Raw genomic sequence first — 26,873 nt, forward strand, 5'->3', positions numbered from 1 at the left:
ACTCGAAGGGTATAACTCATAGCCACCATCGACATTTTTTTCTCCTTTATTTTTAAATTTTTTTAATTTGGCGCCTTGGCGATTGTAGTTAGCGTGGCAGATCACGATGCAGAAATATCCTCTAAAATCATATTTAACCAGCAAGTTTTTCCATAGAACAAACTCAATTCTCGGTATGTAATTTATTATACCAATAAATTTAATGCCACAGTATCAAAAGGTATCACATATTTTTAAAAATATTAAATATTTTTCTTCCTTTCTTGTCATTAATCTTTATTATTTTCCATGTTTTCTCGATATTTTTTACTTATGAGTTTTATATGATTACAGCTTATGAGCAGTAAATAAAATTTATTAATTTTCTTCGTTTTTCTTTTTATTCTTTTTACCTTCAATGTGCTAGATTATATATATAAATATATATATATATTCATCTTGAATAGGAAATAAAAATGTTAATAAAAAATGAGTAATTAAAAAATTATAAAATAAAAATTATAATCTCCATTTCTGATTTATTAAAATTAAATCCATAAAACATTAAAAAAGAGCTACAAACATTAAAAAAGCTAAATAAAAATAATAAAAAACGCTTTTTACAACCTTTTTTTTTAAAATAAAAAATAAAGATTAGACACACCACACCATAAACTAACTACATTCATATCATCCAAAAACCAAGCTCAACAATCCGTCACACTTCATTCACTAGCAAGTTGTAGGGGTAGTGAAATTATGCGTGGAGAAAAAATAAAATAAAAAAGCAATCCGTTAAAAAAAAAGGAACAATCCGAGAGTGACGCAATCGCATAATAGCAAACACAGGTAAATAAAATAAGAGGTGTGATGCCGCTCTTGGCCTTCAAACAGAGAGAGAGGTGAGAAGATAGAAGAGACCAGACAGGGGCTACTATTACCAGCTGGACTTTCAGGCAGTACGTGGAACGAGATCTCCACAAGGTCGCCCGCACGAACGAAAATCTTTTTCTAACGCGGAAGCTGATCTGCCAGAAGGCCAACTGGGTGAAGAACGTCACGTGACTCTGATCCACAACTGCACTCTCCCCTCCGTGATCGTATAGATTCGATTTCTCCGAGAAACTCCCATAACAAAATAGAATTTAAGCCTGATTGCATTGCATTCGACAACGAAAAACTAAGTTTTTCTTTTCTTTTTTTTTTACAAAGAAAGAAAGTGAAAGAATAGATTTTTAGAGAACACTGATTTCATATTTAAATTATATCGTTAAGCTTAAAAAATTAAAGGGAAAAAAAAAACACTTATTTTTAAACATCATAAATATGCGTAGCTGCCAACATGGATAGGAAAAAAACCAGTAGATTTTAAGAAATATAAATTTCATGATAATTGATGCATAATGTACTAAATATTTTACACATAGGGGATTTTTATAGTCATCAAAAAAGAAAAACTGCAAAATTTTCCAATCATGATTATCGTTAAATAAGCTTGAAATGCTGTGTATCATGTTTACTCATAACTTTGAATAATAATTAAGATTTTTAATTTTAAAAGAGAGTTCTGAATAAAACGAGTACTACGAATAATGTTTTCAAACGTAGCAGCGTATGAAATGAATTTTATAATTTTAATGAGCGTTTAAATTTTACGTAAAGTTTTAAAAACCACTAAGTTTAACGACATAATGTCTCAACTCTACATTATAATCATAAAAGAAAAAATCACTTTTTGATATACTCAGCGTTTACAAACAGTCCAAACGATACAATTTGGATGGCTCAAACATAAATACTAATTTTTTCGGGAAATATTTGCTTGATATTTATTTATTATTATTTTTTTTTAAGAATTAAAGCTTCGTTTCACTAATTAATTATAAGGTTCTTACTTATGGTAGAAATAATATCATACTATGGTTATATTTTAGTATATTACTATTATTACAGAGGCGCACACAATTCCGATTGTACCACAGATACACTAAAGAACTGACCAAAATTTGAGAGATTTAGTACGCTCATCTACGTAATGCTCCTCGCAAATTCTCTTGAGAACTGGAAGTACTAAATCTCGTTATAATCGTTAACTTGTTTAACTCAAATATATAACAGGGAGATGAAAAATAAATAATTTCGTAAGAGTTTTAATTGTTAAGTTAAAAATTGCTAATACATTTAAAAAACAAATCGATTATACGAACGCAATGGGGATAGCTACACATTAGATTTATTAAAAACGAGTCAACATTTAAACGCAGAATTCCACAATACTTATTCATGATGTCATATTGTTGCACCATACTCAACGAAAATTATCTACTCCATTAACGGAAACGTTAAGTAAAAATTAACTTGGCGATTGTATAAACATGGATGTTTATTCAGGGACGCGGTTACGATTTTACCAAGGTCATCGCGATGTTTCTAGGGCGGTTATTCTAAGGAAGGACCTAGTTTTCCGAAGAGTCAACAAAAATAAGTCAAAAACATTAACTGTAAACAATTTCAATTAAAAAAAAATATATATTTATATTCCCGCTTAACAGGCTAGTTCAAATTTTTCATAGCTCAGAATAAATCATTTTAATATAATATACTAATTTAATAATAATAAGGTCAACGCATATGATAAGGTTACATATTTTAACGCAATTTTTTTTTTTTTTAAATTTTCAATGTAAAAGATTCCAATAATAAAATTTAAGTAATTCTATTCATAGCCTAGATCAGTATTTCTCATAACGATTTAGCTGAAGGACCGGTAATTTGGTCATAAGATTGGTAATTTGAACTATTGGCATGATTTTCACATAAAATAATACCTAATGTAATACAAATTGTGGCACTTAAATTTTCTTGCTCTTGATCATTTACATGTCTACAACGAAAAATGTTTTGAGGCGAAATCTATTTAAATATAAATGAAATTTATATTAATTCTAATNAGTATTATACCCTTGTCATGTCAAAAACCACTTTTTGACGTCAAAAACCCAACCCTGATTTTAAAGTAGATTTTTTTTCTTTTTTTTTAAATTTTCAATGTAAAAGATTCCAATAATACAATTTAAGTAATTCTATTCATAGCCTAGATCAGTGTTTCTCATAACGATTTAGCTGAAGGATCGGTAATTTGGTCATAAGATTGGTAATTTGGACTATTGGCATGATTTTCACATAAAATAATACCTAATGTAATACAAATTGTGGCACTTAAATTTTCTTGCTCTTGATCATTTACATGTCTACAACGAAAAATGTTTTGAGGCGAAATCTATTTAAATATAAATGAAATTTATATTAATTCTAATAAAATATTAATTTTGCTACTCTCATAACAAAATAGTGAAACCGAATTATGTAACCATGTGAAGATAGAAAAAGTATACAATTAAATGAGAAATAAATAAGAAGGAAAGACTAAACATTCGAAAAACAAATAAATGAACTTAATGTGAATGTTGTTGTTTGTTGCTAACTAACATGTCAATTCTAGCTGCCAAACTCGTTACAGCAACACGCAAAGATTAAATCGATTTCGGTGTTTTGTTTTAATAAACCAAAAATGTAGTTTCACACAAATAATTTGAAGAAAAAAGCAATAAAATCTTAATTGTTTTTTGCATAAAGATGGAGGCATTATTTTCTAGCTTTTATCCAGATCTAAAATATGTTCCTTAAATTGAGTTGCGATTTTAATGCTAAATCTGAAGATAGTTCAATAAGTTGTCCATCTTCCGCGGTAGTAAGATTATTATTTTGGGTTTTTAATAAATAGATTTTTTTACATACTTATTCTCTGCACGTCCAACCTTTCTCGAAGGATAATACTAACTAAAAGTGAAAACAAGTTTATTTAAGTTACGCTTGCAACGAGTTTCATATTTATAAAATTGCAGAAAGAAGAAAATATTTCAGTTTCTCTGTTGTACGAATTTGCACCAAAACTTTAATTTTTTCTTGAAGGGCATTATTTTTGTCTTGAAGGCTTAGGCTTAGACTGACTAATATCTGTGTAGGTGAATGTTCGAATATTTAGGGTGAGAAAAGTCATTCTACGAAAACCGCAAATTTTAATATTAGTCAAGCTACTATTGCTTAACGTTTTATTTTTCATAATGGGATACCTGTAAGTGACGTAGCATGGGTGTCTTATTTCTGATTGGTTGTTGAAACGTGGCATTTGTACTGTTCTTTCCATTCTATTTCGAATAAGCCCTCTTAAGTAACACAGGCTATATTCTCACACAAAGATTGCACAAAACAAAAACATATGAAGGTTACAATAAAATGCATAAACAAATAATAAATCTAAATTAAGTAAAAGACGTAGACGAGAAATAATTATATTCCAAGAAATTCGATGCGATACCGCGATAGATAAAATAAATCCGATGAAGCTATGTATTTAATTAACTTCACGTTAAATTAACATTCTAACTTATGTGGGGAAACTTAAGCTACAATTTTAACACGCCATTTTGCTTTTAACCGATGACGCTGACGTCATAGGTCACATGTGTGGGTATTCGTATGTGTGGGTCACATGTGTAGGAAGTGCAAGTACCCAATTTTCAATTTTAATGATATAAATCAAAGAGACTAAAATTAACTTTTCCAAACAAAAGGATAAACAAATACGATACATAAGAAACGAGAGAATAAAAAAAAGGGAGGGTAGAAGAGGTAAGAAAGAAGAAAAAAATATCTACCATCGAAACACCTATGCAGTTAAAAGCGAAATGGGGGGGGGGAGATTAAGTTTTAAAAATAGAATGGCATCATGGGATGAAACGAAGCCTTCCCTGTCTTGAGTTGAACTGTTCGAGAGCTATGCGAAGATAGCCCCCGAAAATGAGGAAAATAAAAAATTCAAACTGCATTCGTTTGACCATTTTTTGACCACAAATGACCACCCTTTAAATTTTTTTGACCACCCNTCGACACGTCGTTAATATCGATGTGACATAGCATTTCTTTTTTTAATGCCTGGCATAAAAAAAATACCATTTCAACAAAATTGTTTACTTACAAATAAGTATAGTATTTAAATTTTAGAAAAACTGCACAGATAAAGAAAATTTAACTGATCATAGAAGGCAAAATGAACAGACTTTTATAAAAATGAACACTGGCAAAAAGAACAAACAGGCAAAGCAAATTGAAAAAATAACTCGCTTATGTTACGAATTCCTTTTGTTACAATAAATATTCAAGTAACCTTTCAAATCTTACACAACTTATAAAATACAGCTCCATAAGATTTAAACGGAACAGAATAGTAAAACTCAGAAAAGATTATCATATTTACGATCGAAATACCTATGCACGAAAATACTAGAACACGATCCTATATTAATATAAATTTGCAGAACCGTTTGCTCAAAAAATTAGGATTTTTTTTCCGTTATATTATTTTATTTTAATTTATTTATTTATTTCGTTTTAAGTAATTTATTTATTTTTGAAGATATTATACTTGAGAAGTTTAGGATATTTTTATATCACATAAAGAACATTTTAGCTGCTCTAAGATAAGGAATAATAAAAACGATAATCAATAAATGCTGTTCCGTTAATAAGAAGAAAAAAATAATGAAAACATCGTTCAAGAGAAAAATTCTTTCTGTCTAGAAGAATATTTCACAGGATTGATTATTACTCAGTCGTGCGCGATAGAAAAATCAACTTAAGCAATAAAAAATTCAAAATTCACATTTTTATATATTTGGCATTTGTGTGTGATAAGCTAAAAATTGCATACCCGCAACAAAAATAAGGTTAAGCAGAAAAGAACCCATTTTTACAAAATATTAAGATTCAGAAAATTAATATTAGATTTTTCACAAAAACAGGATTATTTACAAAAAGTCAAGACAAATTACCAAGTTATGTGATTTTTCAGAAAACCACGAAAATACATACCGATTTTCACAAAATAATCGAAATGTTTTTTACGTTATTTATTATGGAGATAAAATAGTAACTTTTTATTTTGTTTATAAGTCTGCTAAAATTTCAATGACGAGCATGACGAGAATAAAATCATTTTGACGAGGTGAGGTGTTTCCTTTATAAATATTGTACTTTTAGTTAATTTTAAAAATTAAATTAAGAATAATATTTAAAATAAAATTCAGAAAAACATGCGCCTATATAAAAAGAAGATATATAGAAATATTAATTTAAAAAAAAAAAGAAAAAAAAGTGCTAGAATAAACACTAGAATCGCGGAACAGGTCATTTTGGCTCAAGATCAATTTCCTTGGCATTTACTTCAGTTTCGTTATCTTCTTGTAATTGTTGTTTTACAGATGTTACGTTCACGGCCTTTTTATAAAGTTATTGACATTGTTCATTGTTATACGTTGCAATTTTCTTTATCGGAATGAACTTTATTGAACTATATATATATATACATGCGTGTGAACGGAAAAAAAAAGAGAAAGATTTTCCTTTCTTTCTAACAATTCTACAAATTTTATAATCGTCGTTGAACAGCCGACTCAGTTTTTGGTTCACAACTACTAGTGTTCAATTCCGTAGCCTTGTAATTTTGAACCTAATACAGAAGACATCCCACGGTTAGCCTTACGGCAAGGGGATTCCACCCCCTGATCCGTCTATCACTGAGGATATTTGACGTCAACACTGCGGTCGGTGCAAGCCGGATGCGGTATTCGCATCGACCAGCAATCGTTTGGATTCGAGCCCGGATCGCCTTACCCAACTATTGCAGAATTTCGTAGTTTTAGAAAATATTTTTCCTAGTGGTAGCAAAGGTAATTTATTAATCTATACATCTATACATAATAATAAACGCGGCTGTGTGTGTGTGTGTGTGTGTGNGAAAACCTTCAGAGTGCGGACAGCTGGCCGCCTTAGGTGGCTAGTATTTTAATAAATTCGAATTGAATTTTTTTTTCCAACCATTTATAAACAATTTTAGAAAGTTATATAAAAGGTCACATAGGCCAACGGTCGTGATCTCAGTTACTGATATAAGAAAGTGAAAATAGAGTGATCTGATTTTGAGAAGTAATAATTTTAAATTTATACATTCGAAACAGAATGAAAGATTATTTTTATTTAACATGATTAATTTCAAAGACGAGTCTGAATGAATAGTAACGGTTCAAAACAAAGAGGGGAAAAATAAAAAAGAATATGAAGTAGCTATAAAACATGCTAAGAATTACTTGGTTATAATTGTTTGAAGAAGGGAAAAAAGGTCTAAAAATAAACAGTCCTCCTCCCGTGCAACCTCCAAATTAAGTTTAGCAGCAACGTTAAAAAAATAGACAGAAAAGAAAAATATTTCACCGCTATCTCACTTCTTTTTCTTCTTTTTTTTTTAAATGATCTGCGGTGTTCTAAATGAGACGAGAGAATATAATAAATACACATAAAATACAAAATTCGCGAAAGATTGTGTACTTCACCAAGTTTCCGAATACATAGCTGCCAACATGGAGAGGAAAAAATCCAGTAGATTTTACGAAATATAAATTTCATGGCAATTGTTGCATTATGTACCAAATATTGCACATATAGGGGAATTTTAAAGATTTTAACTGTCATTAAAATACAAAAACTTTATTACACTAATAACAATAAATGGTCTGCAATATTTTTCCATTTATGATTGGTATTAAATGAATTTGAAATGTTTTTCATCGTGTTAACTCAAAATTAAACAAGTAAATCATTATTGATAACTAAAAGATTTTATAATTTAAAAAGAGAGTTTTGAATAAAAATAATCTGAAGTTTTCGAACAAAGAAAAGAAAGAAAAAAGTTTTAAACTGATTGCTATAAATGAGGCTCGCTTCATTATGAATTAGTAAAACTCATTTAAGTATTCAGGAAAGGAATAAACTGTGCAAAAATTCTATTCCAATAGGGAAGTTTTTTCCGAAGTCTTACTCAATTTTAGGGAATTTTTATTTAACCAGAATTTTTATTATACCAGTAGACCAGGAGAAAATGGCAAAAACCAATAGTCTACTGGTAAATCCAGTAGGGTTGGCAGCTATGTGAATAAATTTAAATTAAAAAGGTCAGTTTTTCGTATCTAAAATAGTGTACTAATAATTCTGAGGTAGCGTTCTATTGATTAATTGTCTATTAATGCTCCGCGTAATATTGACAAAAATTAAGTTCAACTAGTAAAAGGGGAGCTAACTTACAATCCAAAAGCCTTTAAGGACTCGATCTTTTTTTATGAGACTTTCCTCTTGGCTGTAGTATAGATCGCAATTCTAATCCAAACTCTTTTTTATTTTATTTTTTAAAGTTTAAAAAAATTTTTAACAGGAGAGGAGGTTATTAAAAGCTGATGAATCGGAAAATCGGAAACGGGGAAGACCTCCACTCAGATGGACGATAAAAAAGATAATATATAATAGAAGAAAAGATATAAACCGTTGGGAAGTCCCTGGCCCTGCTCTGGGCTGTAGCGCCAAGAAGAAGTTTGTTTGGAATTATTCTGGATTTGGTCGTGATCTTTTCTAAAAATCCTGGCAAAAAGAAATTGCAAATTTAGAAAATATTTTTTTGCCGAAAACGAACTTTTTACGCATTCCGATAAACAAACAAAAAATTGACCTATCTCTAAATTTCAAACGTAATCTGAAGTGTACGCAAGAGGCTAGTATTTTTTTTTAAATCAAATTTATCAAAAGGTTCTTTTAGAACAACTTTAAATTCGAACTCATCAAAAAATTTTGAAAATGCCATCAGATTTTAAAAATTCCCAAAAACAAAACATTTAGTTAAAAAAAAAAAGATCCAATTTATTGAACTTTTAAATATATCTGAAAATTTAAGTTAGTAGCCAGTGGACTCTTAAAACTTAGTAGCCACTTTTTCATCAAACCTAATGAATCGGTGACCGATATCAATAGGTTCTCGTAATTTAATAGCCACAAAGTTTTTTGTTGTTGCTTACATTAAAATTTATTTTTAAAAAAATCATATTAAAGATAATATTCGGTTATAAAAAGTTAATTCAAGAATAAAAAAAAATCACGCGACATAATTTAGTTAAGAATGTGACAAGAATAAGTTAAAAATTAGAATTTAAGAAATTAAGACTTTAAAGAATTTATTCATAAATATTTGGAAGGCAAAATACATTAGAACTCTGAAATATGTGAATTGTTAAAGAATTCTCCAAAAAACCCCACGTGAATCTTTCAATCACAATTTGTCAATTGATCAATGAATGGTCAAAATTTTGAGTGAAGACAATTGACATTTTTATGAAAATTGTGTATTCTAGAATCTTTCTGCATCGATGTACGTTTACCATTAAACAATTTTCGAAAGAAAAAAAAAATGACAGGAAAAAGTGATCGGTTGCTTATTTAATTCAAGTCATCTCGTTTAATTTGTTGACACCCAGATAGTTGTTATTTTCAGTTTTACTTTCAAAAAATTTATTTGGCTCTCAAAGTAAGCACACTTTACAAATCATTTATGTAGAAATTAATCTTAACTTAAAAAACTATTTCTAAACGAAAACTATTTTTACAACGAAACATTTTTACACACATCACACGTCAATCTAATATACTTTAACACGCAATCACTCTATAAATAAACTTTTAATTCAGCAATCTAAGTCTAATTTCAATCTTTTTTAGTAATTATACAAGCACTTTTTATTTAATTCAGCACTCAAAACTAATTTAAATTTTTTAAGTAATTATTCATATACTTATTATTCAATTGAGACTAATATCAATTATTTTAGTAATTATTCATGTGCATAGGAATAATTTTTTTAAATAATTATTTATATACTTTTTATTTAATTCAGCACTTTAAAACCAATTTCATTTTTTTAGCAATTATTCATATATTTTTTATTTAATCGAGCACTTCAAGACTATTTTCAATTTTTTTAGTAATTCTTCCTATACTTTTTCTTTTGAAAAAAATTACACTTATAAGATATAAAACATCTATTCCTTTGTTTTTAACAAATAAATATTCTGAAATTCTTTTGGGAAAAAAAAACTTTCACGCAACTAATATTCTTGACAATTTTACCTTCCTTTAGAAAATGTATCAACTTTCTTTTAACATGTTAATTAATTATAGTACAGAGATTAGAATTTAAAAAAAACTTTCATAACACGGATTAGAAGGAATTTTCACTTAAAGCTCTAACTTTTCACCTAAGTAGAAAAATTCCCGAGTTATCACAGGATGATTCAGGAATTCTTAAGTAGGGGAAGTCTAAGGCAGCGTTAGTCATTTTCCCCCCATCAATTGAAAAATAAATTATGTAAGTTCCTGTCATACTTTTTTTCTTAAATAAAATCATATAAGTATACTTTGTGCACCGCACGAAAAAATATTGTTAAAGCAAGTACACTTTATCTTTAGTATTTTCAGTGTGCTAAAATAAACGGTGTTTCAGCTGAGTCCCGATTATCCAAGTTTCCGCTTTAAACGAGCTACAAGTATTTCAAGGATTTTTTTTTTTTGTTCCAGTTTAGTTTTTATTTTTAAAACTATAACCAAAAAAATATCTGAATTTTATCTTCCAAAAAATCAGGAAAACGAAATCCAACAATTGATCCGATGAAATAATCGTTAATATCGCCAATGATGGAATCTAGCGAAGATGATAAAGACAGTGACGATAAAAATCAACAAAAAAGTCTATAAGTAATGTAAAACAAAAAAATGATTACGGCCTTTTTTTAAGTAAAAACTCTTTAATTCTCGTAAACACCTTAAGTGTTTTTAAGTAAGCTTTTTAGTTACAATATGAAATGTATGTGGTGCATAAATTTTGTATTTGTTAAATATTGTATTACACTTATATCTACTATTTTTCTTTCCTTTTTTATACTCTTCGCTTTAACCAAATTTTTCGGTTATCCAAGTTAGTTCACATTAACTCGGATAATCGGGACTCTACCGTATCTTTCAATTTTAAAATACTCATATAAATAGTCTCATTTAAACATATTTTCTATCAAAAATACGTTAAAACTAGTATTAAAATTTTGCACAACTTAAAATCTGTTGCTTTACAATAGCAATTAATAATACTTATTGCAAAGGGAATATTCAAATAAGTAAGCACCTAGCGGGAATTATAATACTTTACGAGTGTTTGTGATTTACTGCTGACAAGGGGGAAGAGTGTAGGAGAAACACAGATTCTTAAAGAATATTTGACTCAAAATTTTATAAAATGAATTAAAATGGATACTTTATTTCTACCCTCGTTATTTTGGATTTTAAATTAAGTTTTTATATTTATTTTCTCGATATTTTCATGTACATAACAATTTTCTGATGACAGAATCAATCCAAAAAGTACACTATCTTTAAAAAATTCAAGAAATAAGGAGTTCACTTTAGAAATAAAGGGTTCACTTTATTAGATTGGAAAAAATGACGTTTAAGAACTTTTGTGGATTTTTTAATGGAAAAAAATTAATGCGAGGATATAAAATTTTTAGTATTGTTAGATTAGATAGGCGTTCCTTAGATTGACAATTTAATACCGTCCATTCGTTTGTGTTCAGATTTTTTAAAATTCGCATTTTTGTTTAACAAACGAAAACCAAATACAACAAAACTGGAAAAAAATTTTTTAGCGGAAATTATTAACAAAACTTTTACTAAACTACTAAAATTACTCTTTTACTCGAATAATTTTACCAGAAAAAGATACTACGGGCAACATTTCTTCGTTTCAACAATTGAACGATCTTGCATTTTACATATTTCGAAAGGTAGAATGAATAGCAATCAGAAAATTATTTATGTAAATATCTCAGATTTAAGCTCATTTTTATTTCCCCTCTCCGCCCACACACCTTTGAGGATCGAGGAAGCCCTTATATTGGTAAAAATTAGACAACAAAATAATGATAATTAAAAAGTAGCCTCCTCGTGACACGTCTGAAGATAAATGTCATTAATAACAAATCTATATCATTAATGGAAAATTCAGATCGCTTTAATTAATCAAAACTTTAAATCGAACTTTACGTAAAGTTAGCGGGGTGGGAAAAAAATGTCAGTCTGTTTTTAGATCTGTAGTACTTTTTCGAATATAGTGCGAACCTTCTCCCTTTTTAATACCTGACAACTTGATAAATAGGGACGTTTTGTCTTCCGTCAGCCCTGCCAAAATTGCCCTACAATACGAAGATATATTTATGGTTCCGCTTTCTTGCTACTTTGACTATGCGCTTCAAAATTCAAGGACAGCAATTGATCTTTTTTAAAATAAAATTCTGTCCGAGCGCAATTTTTTTTAAAAAATGGGTCTAACAGAACAAATCATTCAATTTATATGGTCATAATTAATTCCTCTACTTAAGTTACTTATTATATCATAACTATATAATCTAAATATAAATGTATATATAGTTAAAATTATACTATTTGATGATATGAAATTGAGAGATCTAAATATATTAAAGACGATACTATATGATGATACGAAATCAAGGGATATAAATATATTTACGATTATGCTATTTTGTTTGAAATCAAGGTATCGAAATATATTTATGATTATACTATTCAAAGATACAAAATCTTTAGATCTAAACAGATGTAAGATTATACCATTTGATAATACGGAATTGAGTTATCTAAAAATATTTAAGATTATACTATTTGAAGATATGAAATCAATGGATCTAAATATATTCAAAATTATATCTATTTGATTATTCGAAATGAAGGAATCTAAATATATTTACAATTATACTATTTGTAGATACGAAATCAAGGGATCTAAATAATTTTATGATTATACTATTTGAAGAAATGAAATCAATGGATCTCAATATATTCAAAATTATACCTATTTGATTATTCGAAATGAAGGAATCTAAATATATTTACAATTATACTATTTGTAGGTACGAAATCAAGAGATCTAAATAATTTTATGATTATACTATTTGCAGATATGAAATCAAGAAATCTAAGTAAATTTAGGATTATACTATTTATAGATACGAAATCAATTGATCTAAATATATTTAAGATTAAACAATGCGAACGATAATAAAGCGTCATCTCACCACGGAACAGGCATATTCACTACTGCTACTTACTACTTGAAGATATGAAGAAAAAAAGTATTTAATAAATTTTTCACGTGTACAGTCACTTATCAAAAATATATCACGCATTAAAACAAACAGAAAAATTCACCAATTGAAAAGTAAATAAATAAATGAAATGCCAACTATANAAATATATATTTACAATTATACTATCTGTAGATACGAAATCAAAAGATCTAAATAATTTTATGATTATACTATTTGAAGAAATGAAATCAATGGATCTCAATATATTCAAAATTATGCCTATTTGATTATTCGAAATGAAGGAATCTAAATATATTTACAATTATACTATTTGTAGATACGAAATCAAAAGATCTAAATAATTTTATGATTATACTATTTGCAGATATGAAATCAAGAAATCTAAGTAAATTTAGGATTATACTATTTATAGATACGAAATCAATTGATCTAAATATATTTAAGATTAAACAATGCGAACGATAATAAAGCGTCATCTCACCACGGAACAGGCATATTCACTACTGCTACTTACTACTTGAAGATATGAAGAAAAAAAGTATATAATAAATTTTTCACGTGTACAGTCATTTCTCAAAAATATATCACGCATTAAAACAAACAGAAAAATTCACCAATTGAAAAGGAAATAAATAAATGAAATGTCAACTATAAATATAGTTGAAAACATGAGACAGTAGCAAATAAACTGCGATTTTTCTTTTTAAATTTCATAAAACTCAAATCGTTCAGAAATTTTAATTAGAAGTTGTGTGGTGCATTCTAATAACCTTGACGTTTGGTCAGGCTGTCTACTGTATAGTGAGGTTATATATTTTTCTTTTAAATACATTTTCAACACTTGTGACCTTCACTCACTTGAATTTAAATACTATTTTAGCGAAATAAAAATTTGAAAAACAAATTAATTCCTGAAAATTGAGGTGTTCACATTAATTTAGTGGCGAATGCTAGACATCGATCTAATTGTGTATTAATTGAACAGACAACATAAACTTCTGTTTAACTTAACATGAACTTCTGTTGCAGGCCTCTATCTCCAAAGCAAGAAATGTTATATTCTTGTGTTCGGAGTTTTACGTACCAAATCTAAATGCTCTGAAGTTCAAATCTTGAGTATGCTAATTAATTAATGCAGACGATATTTTAAGTTACAAAATCGTACACAAAAACGTTCTTCCTCGGAATAAACACATTCTATGCAAAAACAAACTTATAGTTAATATTTATTATTTTATTTAAAAACAGTCAAAACTGTTTGAATAGTAAGGTATAATACCTTTTTTACATTATTTTATGGAACCTAATTTTAAATAGTAAAATATAAATTTGAATGACATCGGTCGAATAATTTATGAAAAGTTCTTCGAAACTGTTCGATCCATTTCGTTCAATTTTTGCATTTTACCATTTAAAATTACTATCAATGATATCGGTCAAATAGATCAAAAGTTATTCAGGAAGATCCCTTTTCTTTGTGCAGCGCAAGCAGAAAAATAAAAAAAAAAATTTAGAAACCTACAAGTGGAGAAAAATTGAGAAAATTATAATTATTCTGAAAAAGTTTAAATTATGTTTAATATTTCAAAATTGTTAAAACATTTTGAAAGGCCGTGATTAAAACTTTCAGAAATTGTATCACTAATCAGTTTATCAAAGCTTTAAGAATTGTGTAGGTTTCGTATCAGGAAAATCTAGGTTTTGTATCCATGTGTATCAAGTATGATGCAAGTTTTGTATCTAAAAAAACATTTTTGAAGCAGGTAGATGCAAATATCATGACAAAAGAGAAATTTTTAAATACATTTAAAAAAAAATTTTTACAAGATAAAACATAAAAAAGCAATATAATAATCATATTTTTTATTTTCTTGAGGGGGGGGGGCATTTCCCTGAAATTAAAATTGCATTCATCTGTAAATTTCAAAAGTAAATAAACTATTTGTTTAACAGATGATATGAAATAACAGAAAATATAACCAAGTTTAACAGCTATTATTAAAACATTATTTATCCAAGCAAAACTGTGATGAAAATTTTATCCAACCAGCTCGTATTTATTAATTCGATTAAATGCAACTAATCTAAAATCATTAAAAAAAATAATTGTAACATATTAAAGACATGTGATTGCTAGAAGAAATTGTTTTAGAAATTTAGGCAGCATATCTTCTGACAAAAATCAATTTCCTTTTCTTCATGTTCTGTTACTTAAAACTGCCTCTACAAATTATTATCGTCTGTACACATTTTGCAATGAAAATAAACAATACAAATTCTAAAAGCTTTCATCACGATTTTTCAAATTACCTTAACAACTTTAAAATATATATTTAAAAAAAAAAATTCCTGCTTAATTGCAAGAGCTGTTCTCGTGGAAATACAAAGCAGGTGCATTATTTTTGTGAGTCACTCACTGTGCATAGTTTGAGACAAATGAAAAATCTCACGATCGGCTGTGTTGATAAACAAAAACTACAGTTGGTTTGGTTTTGGTATTTGCAAAAGAGTGTCTGTCACCCTAATTCGAATACCTGAACAAGAAATTGCATGAAAAAGAACTAACTCTGCGCCCGTGATGATGGATGATTTGTAAAAATTACAGTTAGTGTTGGAATTAATATTCTCCAATTAGGAATTACCCGTTTTATATTGGAAAGCGTCCGTTTTGTAGTGGAGAGAATACCTTTTACAGTGAAAAGTATCCGTTTTATAGTGGAAAGTATCAATTTAATAGTGGTGAGAGCCCCTTTCAGAATGGAAAATATTCTATTTATCGTGGAAAAGTGTCTGTTTTATAGTGACAAAAAAACAAGTTACAGTGGGAAGTATCCGTTTAATAGTGGATAAAACCTATTTTATAGTTAAAGGTGTCTAATGAGTAGTGAAGAGCCCAAATTAACAAAAATTAAGATAGCAAGTAGCCAAAAATATTTAGATTTTCAAATTTAAAAAAAAAAAAAAAACGAACAAGTTTAGTTTTACTAAATAATTTGGCGCCAGTTTCTTCCCCCCAACCCAATCCCGGAACGACAAAGAGCTGGGAATTTGTAGATTCCTAAAGAAGGGCAGTGGGTTTTAATTTTTTAATAAAAAGTATTTATGTGATATTAAAAAATATCCATTTTATAGTGAAAAATATCTGTTTCTATGTGATTTTTTTTTAAATATTTATTTCTAAGTTGAACGAAATTAAAAATAAGTTTTTTTTTTTCGAGTCAATATAATCAAATTATTTTTTTCATAAATAAACATAATCCAAATTAAAGTATACACAAGTACAACACCAAAGTACATCACCACCCTTTTACAAATCTTATTTTTATAAAAAGAACTTTTTTATCAATTTAAAGAAAAAAATAAATCTATTGATAATTTGATAAATTCGAAATCAAAATAAAAACAATCAAAACTTCAACTTAAATGTCATAAACAATCAATAACTGAATTATTAAATTCCATCTCTATATCCATCTTCCCAACAACCTTTTAAAAAAAAAGAGGGAAAAAAAAGTTTAGTTGCCAAGGTAATTAAAACAGTTCTAATACTTCTCAAGTTCAGCTTCAAAAAACCGCAAATAAATAACACAAGAGTTTTTCCTTTTCTTTTTCCCCTATCAAAACCTGCCAAAAATGTGCAGAATTTAAAAGCAATCAAATCTTCTGCGAGTGCTACTTGTTGAACTTTAGGGCCATCCTCGAAACAGGTGGTTGCGGGGAAAAACGGTAAGTTTTTGGCCGATACATTTGGCAGCCTCTTCTATTGTTGCTTGGACGTAACCCAAGGCTGCTGACTCAACGCTAATCGAAACAACTGTCAACATTGCCAAAGGTTATCCACCTTTTCTCTTTTTCTAAATTTTATAGAAAAATGGGTAAAAAATAAAATATTTCATCAAAAAGTTATTTGTCAATACTTAAAGGAAATGAGTTGTAACTAAGTACAATTTACAGATCAATTTATGAAAAATAAGATTATCAAAAAAAATAAGATTTGACTATTATTAAATTTTATAATGCAAGAAGTGAAGAGTATCCGTTTTATAAAGAAAAACATCCGTTTTATAGTGAAGAGCATCAGTTTTATAATAAAGAGTGTCAATTTTATAATAAAGAGTGTCAATTTTATAGTGAAGAGTAGCCATTTTGTAGCAAAAAGTATCAATTTTAAAGAGAAAAGTATTGGTATTATAGTGAAAAGTATTGGTATTATAGTGAAAAGTATTAATTTAATAATGAAGAGTAACCGTTTTATTGTGAAGAGTAACCGTTTTATTGTAAAGAGCAACCGTTTTATTGTGAAGAGTATCCGTTTCATAATGAAGAGTATCCGTTTTATAATGAAGAGTAACCATTTTATAGTGAAGAGTATCGGTTTTATAATAAATGTCAATCTAGTGAAGAGTAGCATTTTTGTAGCAAAAAGTATTCATTTTATAAAGAAACATATCAATTTTGAAAAGAAAAGTATTGGTTTTATAGTGAAAAAAATAAATTTTATAATGAAGAGTAATCGTTTTAGAGTGAAGAGTATCCGTTTTATAATAAAAAGTATCAATTTTATAGTGAAGAGTAGTCCCTTTTATAACGAAAAGTATTCATTTTATAAAGAAACAGGCCATTTTTGAAGAGAAAAATATTGGTTATATAGAGAAAAGTATAAATTTTATAATGAAGAGTAACCGTTTTAAAGTGAAGAGTAGCCGTTTGGTAGCAAAAAGTATGCCTTTTATAAAGAAACGTATCACTTTTAAAGAGAAAAGTGTTGATTTAATGTGAAAAGGATAAATTTTTTAATTAAGAGTATCCGTTCTAAAGAGAAAATTTTGAATTTTATAGTGAAGATATCCGTTTTATGGTGAAAAATAACCAAATTACATTAATCACTTAAACATGAAATAATGGTATTTTCAAAGCGTTGTTTACTTCTAAAACAGTTGTTTCCGTCATATTTTTTATAAGAAATATGTAAAGCCAGGTTTGAAAAATTAAAACTTGAGATAAAATAATTTGTAACACAAAAATTATTTTTGTCTTATTTTATTTGATAAAAATTTTGAGTGAAAATTCGAAAATGATATCAAATAAAATTCCGTTTCATAAATCGTTTATTGTTTTTCCTGAAAAAATATGTGTTAGTTTCTTCATTATAAAATGTAAGTTTAAAGGGAGTAAAAATTCGCACCAAAAATTTTTCTACATTAACATTTTATTCTAAAGCAGGTATGTCAAAGTACTGATCTTTACTGATGCGAGATAAAAGAGAATTTATTCTAATTTATTTCACACTTATTTGATAAATTACTTATTCTTTTTTTTTCTTTCAAAATTACGAAATTAAAAATATACAATTTTTGGTTTAAAAATATTACTTACACAAATATCTATTAAATTATAGTTTACATTAAACGCATGAAATGCTTATGTAAATATGCTTAAATTAAAAAAGAAGCATCGTGAGCATGTTTAGAATTATAAATTAGAAAATTATACATAACGAAATATTTTAAACGTCAGAAATTTTCCAGATGATTGAAAAAATTAAGAAAAAAAAACGTTATTTAATTATAGCGGATTAGAAACAAAGTAAAGTTCAAGTTGACTTAGTTATCCTAAACTATCATATTGCCTGACTTAAAAGTTAATTCTCAAGATAAATCCAGTCCAATTAACAATATGAAGTAATTTAATTTAAAATGGCGAATGGTATTTAAACGTCTATAGGCATTTTTAAATGGAAAATTAAGGTGATAATTTATTCAAGACTGTACTGGTGAGTAGCTGCATCCATTAAAACTGTTGATAACTAAACAAATAAACGTCAAGTCGCATTCGAGCGACTAACACCACATTTTACGGAAATTTTAATTTTATCAACAGCAATTATAATTTCATCACTTCGGATTTTTAAAAAATCACCAAGTGTTTCTTTAACACTTCATATATTCAGTAGCTTTGTCTATATTTTTAAAACCAACAGAGCAATCTGTTTTGTGCATTAGTGTCTCATATGTTTTTAGAGTCTCAACGGTTTTGTTCGATTCTGTTGAGCTTAAATGCAGTCTAGACATTATTTCGAAGCTGTTAACTGCTTAAAATAGATAAAGGACAGGAGTTTTCATTAATCTTAACAATGAATACTTTCTTCTTTCTCATTGTTGCTAGCTAAGGAACAATGCGGTTTTTTTAGGTTGGAAAATTAGCATACACAGAGAATTGAAAATAATATACAAGGAACCAAAAATTGCACGATAACCTTGGATTGAAATTACATTGAAATGAAACCCTGTTATTGCTATGCAAGACTATGCTTATTTGATCAATTGACAGCTTGGATTAATTTGGAGCAAGTCTCTTCTCGAAATTTTGATACAAGCAGAATACGAAGCTTCTGGTCATCAAAATCGGACAATAAGCAACAAAATCAGACACGAAAACATACCTTTGCCCTAATTTGGACTATCAATATATTTGGAACAACCACAGTTTAAAAAATATGGTTCTAATAGTTATTCAAGAGAACAGTCAAAAGTTTATATCCTCTAAATTTATTTTAACTTTTTGTACTTACTTTCATTTTAATATTACTTTATTTTTTATATTTTACTACTTTCATTTATTACAACTTTTACCATTTTTACTATAAATACTTTTTATATTTTGACTTTTTGTGTTTACTTTTATTTTAACTTCATTTTTAATATTTTACTAATATTACTTATTGCAACAACTTTTACTATTTTTACTTTTACTACTTTTTATATTTTACTACTTTTACTGATTACAAAAGCTTTCACTATTTTTAAATTTACTACTATTCATATTTTTATTTTTTGTATTATTTTTACTCTTTTACTTTTTCAGCCAATCGAAATTTTTACGTGAATAAAAAAAAAATTGTATACTCATAAATCATATTCTTTTAAGTTTTAATTTATTTAATGATTGAAAAAAATTCGACTTCAAGACAAAATGAGTTTAGACATACTTTTAAACATAATTTTTAATAACAACATCGAAGTACGACTTCTGAATTTTTATTTCTCGAAAACCACTTAAGTAATTTACGTTCAAATTTTGGATTTTGTCATATTAAATTGATTTTTTGCATAAAATTATCAGTGGATAAACAAGTTTCATAATTAGATGCAAAAAAATTCCGATACGTCATATGCAAAATTAACATCAAGGGATCCACAACTTTTAAGATGTTCCAAAGGTAAACACAGCATTTTCATTTTCTTTCGATGAAGTATTACGGCACGTCTAAAGCTAGAAAAAGATAATTTTGAAAGTCTATTTTCCGTTTCTTTTTTTCCCTTATATGCCTTCATATTAGCGTATGAAAGGCTTTGGACAATATAAATAACCCACATTTCCAAATAGTTCAGCAGAGCGTTTTTGGTGAAAATAGGAGAGCGTTTATTAGATATTTCAATATATTGTAGTGTTTACTATTGCAAATTCTATTAATTAGTAAAGTACTTGTCTAGAAGCAAAGGAACAGTTTGATGTAGAAATGTCACCTTTGAAAAAAATGAGGCTTATCACGATATTGTCCCTAACTCTTCCTGTTTTTATGAATGAAATAAGACGTACCGAACTCAACACATTAAATTGATTAGCGTATTTCACGTCAATAACTTGCAATAGAAAAATAAAAGAGTTAATTTTTATATATTTCTTATACGCGCAAAATTTGTCCATATACTTAAACATTGGATGTAAAACAGAGGTTATTTTAGACTTTTTATGAAAGGTGCTGTTTTCGTGTGAGTGTGAGAAATCATCACTTAATTTTGAGAGTTCGGGAAAATAGGGTTACGTTTTTGTGAAAATTCACAAAACCCATTAGGCTGTCAGAAACTCTATAGCCAGGCAGCATTCGCTACAGATTTTCCATCTAAGTTTAATTTTTATTTTTCAAAAGCAAACTAACAAATGGGGGGGGGATTGCTGAGACTTCTTGTTAAAACATGTCTAAGCTTGTTTCGAATAAAAAATAAAAAAGCTGAATTGAGAAAACACCGCAAAGAACGAAGAATATTTTTTTTCCACTGGTTTACAGGCTTAGGGATTAACCTTTTTTCTTTTCTTTTTTTTTTGTATCATTGTATAAAATTCAACTTAAATTTAAGCATAAAGGACCTTATAATTGCTAATTTTGCTACATTGTATTGTATGTTAGATTAAGCTGAATTTTAGCAATAATCTTTGACTACATTGAGATCTTAAGACAAATTTAGATTTGTGAAGATAATGCTACAGATTCACTCCGTCGTATATTCTGCTAGTCCGGACATTTTGTAAAAGGTCCTGTGTTTGTAAACTTCTATAATTGCTGTAGAATAGGTTTTTCTCCGCCAGAGTTATGTTTTTGTGAATTTATAAAAATAAGGTCCTGTTTTTTGTGAACATACGATAAGAATTTCTTATTTTTTGTGAATATGTGATAAGAGTGTTCTGTTTTTGTGAATATGTGATAAGAATGTTCTGTTTTTGTGAATATGTGATAAGAATGTTCTGTTTTTGTGAATATGTGATAAGAATGTTCTGTTTTTGTGAATATGTGAAAAGAATGTCCTGTTTTACATTATTTTAACTCATAATTTTCTGAATCTGTAATTACTATAAAATGAGTGTTTCTCAACTAGAGTTCTGCTTTTGTGAATGTATGAAAATAAAGTTCTGTTTTTGAGAATATAAGATCAGAATGCCCTTAATTTTTGTAAATATGTGCGCAGAAAAAAAAAACGCAAAAACTGTGTCTTTCAAGGAGTTCATTTTTCAAAAGAAAAAGGAAGTTTTGCGAAAGTTCCTTCTTTGAAATGGAAAACATTATGAAGCCCCAGTTCTCACGACACACCATTTTGTGAAAGGTTAATTTGAACTATAAAAAAAAATTGTACAGAGTCCGTTAACAGACGCGAATTTCTCTTAAAATGAACCCTGGTTAAAGACAGACAAAACAATCAATTGATTTTCTAACCACATTCATTACAAAAACTATCCTGAAAATGAATTCAACGCAAAATATTTTAATCTCAAGAGAACGGATAGGCAGGAGNTTTTTCTCCGCCAGAGTTCTGTTTTTGTGAATTTATAAAAATAAGGTCCTGTTTTTTGTGAATATACGATAAGAATTTCTTATTTTTTGTGAATATGTGATAAGAATGTTCTGTTTTTGTGAACATGTGATAAGAATGTCCTGTTTTACATTATTTTAACTCATAATTTTCTGAATCTGTAATTACTATAAAATGAGTGTTTCTCAGCTAGAGTTCTGCTTTTGTGAATTTATGAAAATAAGGTTCTGTTTTTGAGAATATATGATCAGAATGCCCTTAATTTTTGTAAATATGTGCGCAGAAAAAAAAAACTGTCTTTCAAGGAGTTATAGTTTTAAAGTTATATACGGAAGACGTTATGAACTTCATTTTTCAAAAGAAAAAGAAAGTTTTGCGAAAGTTCCTTCTTTGAAATGGAAAACATTATGAAGCCCCAGTTCTCACGACACACCATTTTGTGAAAGGTTAATTTGAACTATAAAAAAAAATTGTACAGAGTCCGTTAACAGACGCGAATTTCTCTTAAAATGAACCCTGGTTAAAGACAGACAAAACAATCAATTGATTTTCTAACCACATTCATTACAAAAACTATCCTGAAAATGAATTCAACGCAAAATATTTTAATCTCAAGAGAACGGATAGGCAGGAGAAATAGACACCAAAATAGAAGGAAAAAAAATATTCTTTTTTCTTCTTCTTTTTACATCAACCTCCTCCAAGCTCATCTCTCCATCTGAGTTGTGAAGGGGGGAGGGATTACAAAGTATAAAAAAAAAAAACTATGGCTTTTCATTATTACTAATGTCTCTTCAGAAATAGAGCTTTCCAAAATTAGTTCGAATGAAGGCAGAGGGATGACGTGGCCCTGACGTGAAAACGGGGAGACCTGGTAAAGAAGAATGCTCTCTAGCTAAATGTCAACCGCAGTTCAACTCGCACCTTCCTCTGCAAACGAAATTTGTTGACGAATAAATTCGCAGAAAAACACTGAGAAATCTTTAAAGTGCTCACTCCCAGTTATTTTTTTTAGAAGTTTCGCAATAAAAGAAGTCGTACATTGGAATGGAAGACGAATATTGAGGAACAAGAGGCTCCTCATAAGTTTTTTAACGTTTTCACTACTGAAGTATAATAGAATATAGCAAAAAAATATTTTACAGTTCCAAATTTCTATTTTACTGCTATAAGTCACAGAAAGATAAACAAAATAAGAACTATACTGCTAGGGGGCTAATATTTTTAAGTACACATACGTGGACCTCGGGTTTTAATAACTAAATAAAATAATATAAATATTTCAAATGTTAAATCGCAAGTAGGAAAAACCTGCATATTGTTTTACTCTGATCTATTTAAATACAAGGATGAATATATTTAATTATTATTTAGAAGGGAAAAAAATTAAAAATACGATTTTTTAATTTTTTTATAATGAGATGCATTATTAAATGTAATACCAATGCATTACTGCAGGAAATCTCCGTCTCAAAACTATTTTACTTACGCAAACGACGCAAATCAATAATTATTGAAAAGAATCTAACATTAAAGATAAAAAAATATTTACATTTTGGGGGTAAAATTTCAAAATTATGGAGGGAAAAAAACACGAAAAGTTAAAGTTATTAAATGTGGGATATATACCTTAATATAAGTCAAATTAATTAAAACATACATAAAAATATTACTAAATGGATATAAAATTGAGTACTTATAATACTACGAGAATTCACTCGACTTATACGATGGCATAAATTTCACACATACGTAGACCTGCGTGATCTTAAGTTTAAATATTAAGTAAATATAAATTTAATAGCTTCCTACAGATCACAGAACTACAAGAATAATAATTTTAAAAAAAATTTCTGGAAAACTAAATTATATAAGATTTAATATTTTCGAGCACGAGGATTTAGGGCCATTTTTTCGAAAATCACTTCTGTTTATGTGGAATTCTATCCAAATAAGGCTTAAATATCCACGAATGATTCAGTGAGAGAATAACTATAAATTTCCTTATAGCGTGTTTTTAGAAGCTAAGCAGCGAAGGTTCACATATGTGAAGAGGTTAATATTAAAGTATTTAAAGGAACATCAGACTAACAATAAACTGTTGCCAAAAAAATTTTAAATAGGCAAAAATTAAATTTCGTATACAGTGAAACTAACAAATTATTGCCCTTAAAAAATTTTTAAAAGGAAGCTAGAAAAATAACGTAGCGTTTTTTATAGTATTGTCTTTATTAAACAGTTTTTTATTCTATTTAATTTTAAAGTTTTGTTTGTAAATAAACTTTTAAAAGAATAACTTTTTTGATATACGAATTAAGTCAAGGTGCAAAAATTATAGTTCAACGTCAAACTAATTTTTTTTATACAGATATATCGTTATTTATTTTTTAATTCAAGCGTCGGATGACAGACATTTCATTCCCAGTCATTTTTGTTTCAACCATTAAAAAACCACAAAGAAGTAAAAATTATTTTTTTCTGTTTCTTTACCTTAATCCCTTCTTAAGAATTAAAATGTTTTCTTTGGACCTTCCCTTTTGAAATCGAAGATTAAACATTTTTAATTTTCGCAAAGCTAGTACAAGAAGCAAAATATGAATAGATTTTGAATATTGATCTGATCCGCATTAATAAATTACCATTTAAAATAACGCATTTAATTCGAAGCAAATATTATTCTAATGTGTCACATTTTCAACTTTATAGATTCTTAAAAAATTCATTTAATATATCACTTACAACTATCAAACTGGACACAAAAATTAAGTTGTAATCAAACAAGAAATAATTTTGCCGCATAAATCATAAAATTATGTATTAAGTCATAACTTCAACTCAAAAGACAAATTGTAAGTGTGATGTAAGTGGGATGGGTGGATACTGGATTGATCCCAAAAACCACAAGTTAATGGGAGAGTACCAACAGGTAGTTAAGAGTTCGGTTCCAAAATCTATGATATTCTTTTTTTCATTCCGATTTGACTTTCACGGGAGTAGAAATTAAGAAAATTTAGTCACTGGTCTGAACGACTAAAAGTTTTTATTAGTCCGTTCCAAGGAGCGATTTCATCAACTAGCAAATTGCCAGTTAAAAATAATAATTACAGTAGCAGAAATTGTTTTTTAAATCTTACAGACTGGTCTATAAATCGTTTTTTCATCCTTTTTCACGAAATTTTTTAAACTCCGATGCTTTTAATACGATGTTATTACCACACCACACGTGAATTTCGAATCTGAGAAATCAATCACTTTATGACGCAATCGGTTCGAAAAAGTTCCGTGGTAAATCCTCAATGTTTACCGATCATTTTTTTCGACAGTTATTTACCGTTTTTCAGCATTTTCGCATAGTTTTTCAATTCTCGATATTTTTGAAACAATTTTATTGCAACACTCGATGTTCGAATTTGAGTAATCACTTTACCCGCTTGATCGCTGCTATTCTATTGTTCATCCACGCTATTTTTTATTGTTTTCTCGGCAATTATTTTTGTTTTTACGGCTCTTTTCACGTGGTTTTCCAGATTCCAAAATTTTTCAAAATGATGTTATTTTGTTAAGCGAATTTCACATTCGAAAAATCACTTTTAGACATTCTAGATTAGCGATGTCTGCTTCTACGCGTCTTACGTCTTTTTCCGATCCATTTTTCGCCCATTTACACGTGTTCTTCAAATTCCCAATTTTTAGTAGGACGTTGCAATACACGGATTCTGAATACGAGTCATCAGTTTTTGACGCTCTTGTTTCTTAACTATTCCATCGTTAATTCATATCGTTTTCAAGATGGCTATTTTTCGTTTTTACGGCCTTTCACTCGTGGTTTTTCAAATAAAAATATTTTTCATTCAACATTATTACAGCACGCGACTTTCAAATTTGTAGTAGGTAATTACTTTTTGCTCAATTTGCGATGATATCGTTTTACAAACGTTTCTCCAGCTGCTTACAATCCTCTTTTTATGGCTATTTCCACATCGTTTTTAAAGTATCGATATTTTAAATATAGTAGTGTTACTACGACGATTTTAGAACCGCACATTGAGTTTTAAATGTTTAATGCGAACCGTTTACGAAGATAACAAGTAAATTCCCACGGTTTTAGTTTTTCGGTACCGTTCAGTTATTGCTACTGATTTCAACGTGCTTTTTAATCTATCGATAATTTTGATACAACATTATTACAATAGGAAGATTTCGTCCTTTTACGTTAGCTTCCGTAGGCAAGATTGAATCAACTACTGCACATGCTCACGTTTATTTTAGATGCTACGTATCTTTACGTTATGTTGGCAAAGACAAAGCTACAAGTAAGATGTTTATAACTGTTAAATGTTGTTTTCTGTTTAAGCCTGTGAACTTAAAACATGGATATGGAATGCAAATTTGAAGAAATGATTTGAAGGATGAAATTTAGAAACGAATCGCGTGATCTTACAACAATTAGTTCATTCAATAAAAAATAATTTTATTAGTTTTCGTTAAACATTATGGTTGTCTAATTTCACTAGTTCCATAAGAAACTAGATATATTTTCTCCATTTTAAAATTATAAATTCTATTTATTTTAACTATACAATTTAGTTAAAAGAACTTAAATAATCAACAGAAGTTCAATAATATTTTTCAAATATTAATAATAATAATAAACTGCATTCTTTATAGCTGAATTCATAAAAATCTATGATCTACCAA

At 28.2% G+C, this 26,873-nt stretch overlaps 1 protein-coding gene across 26 annotated transcripts in view; it reads right to left on the minus strand.

Annotated features, from left to right (window-relative positions):
• LOC107451236 (nuclear factor 1 X-type) overlaps window positions 1-26,873 on the minus strand; it is a 90,097-nt gene that overhangs the window by 41,087 nt on the left and 22,137 nt on the right. The gene's annotated exons all lie outside the window — the stretch shown is intronic.

The sequence above is a fragment of the Parasteatoda tepidariorum genome, chromosome 10 (assembly GCF_043381705.1).
Source record: "Parasteatoda tepidariorum isolate YZ-2023 chromosome 10, CAS_Ptep_4.0, whole genome shotgun sequence".
NCBI classification, from domain to species: domain Eukaryota; kingdom Metazoa; phylum Arthropoda; class Arachnida; order Araneae; family Theridiidae; genus Parasteatoda; species Parasteatoda tepidariorum.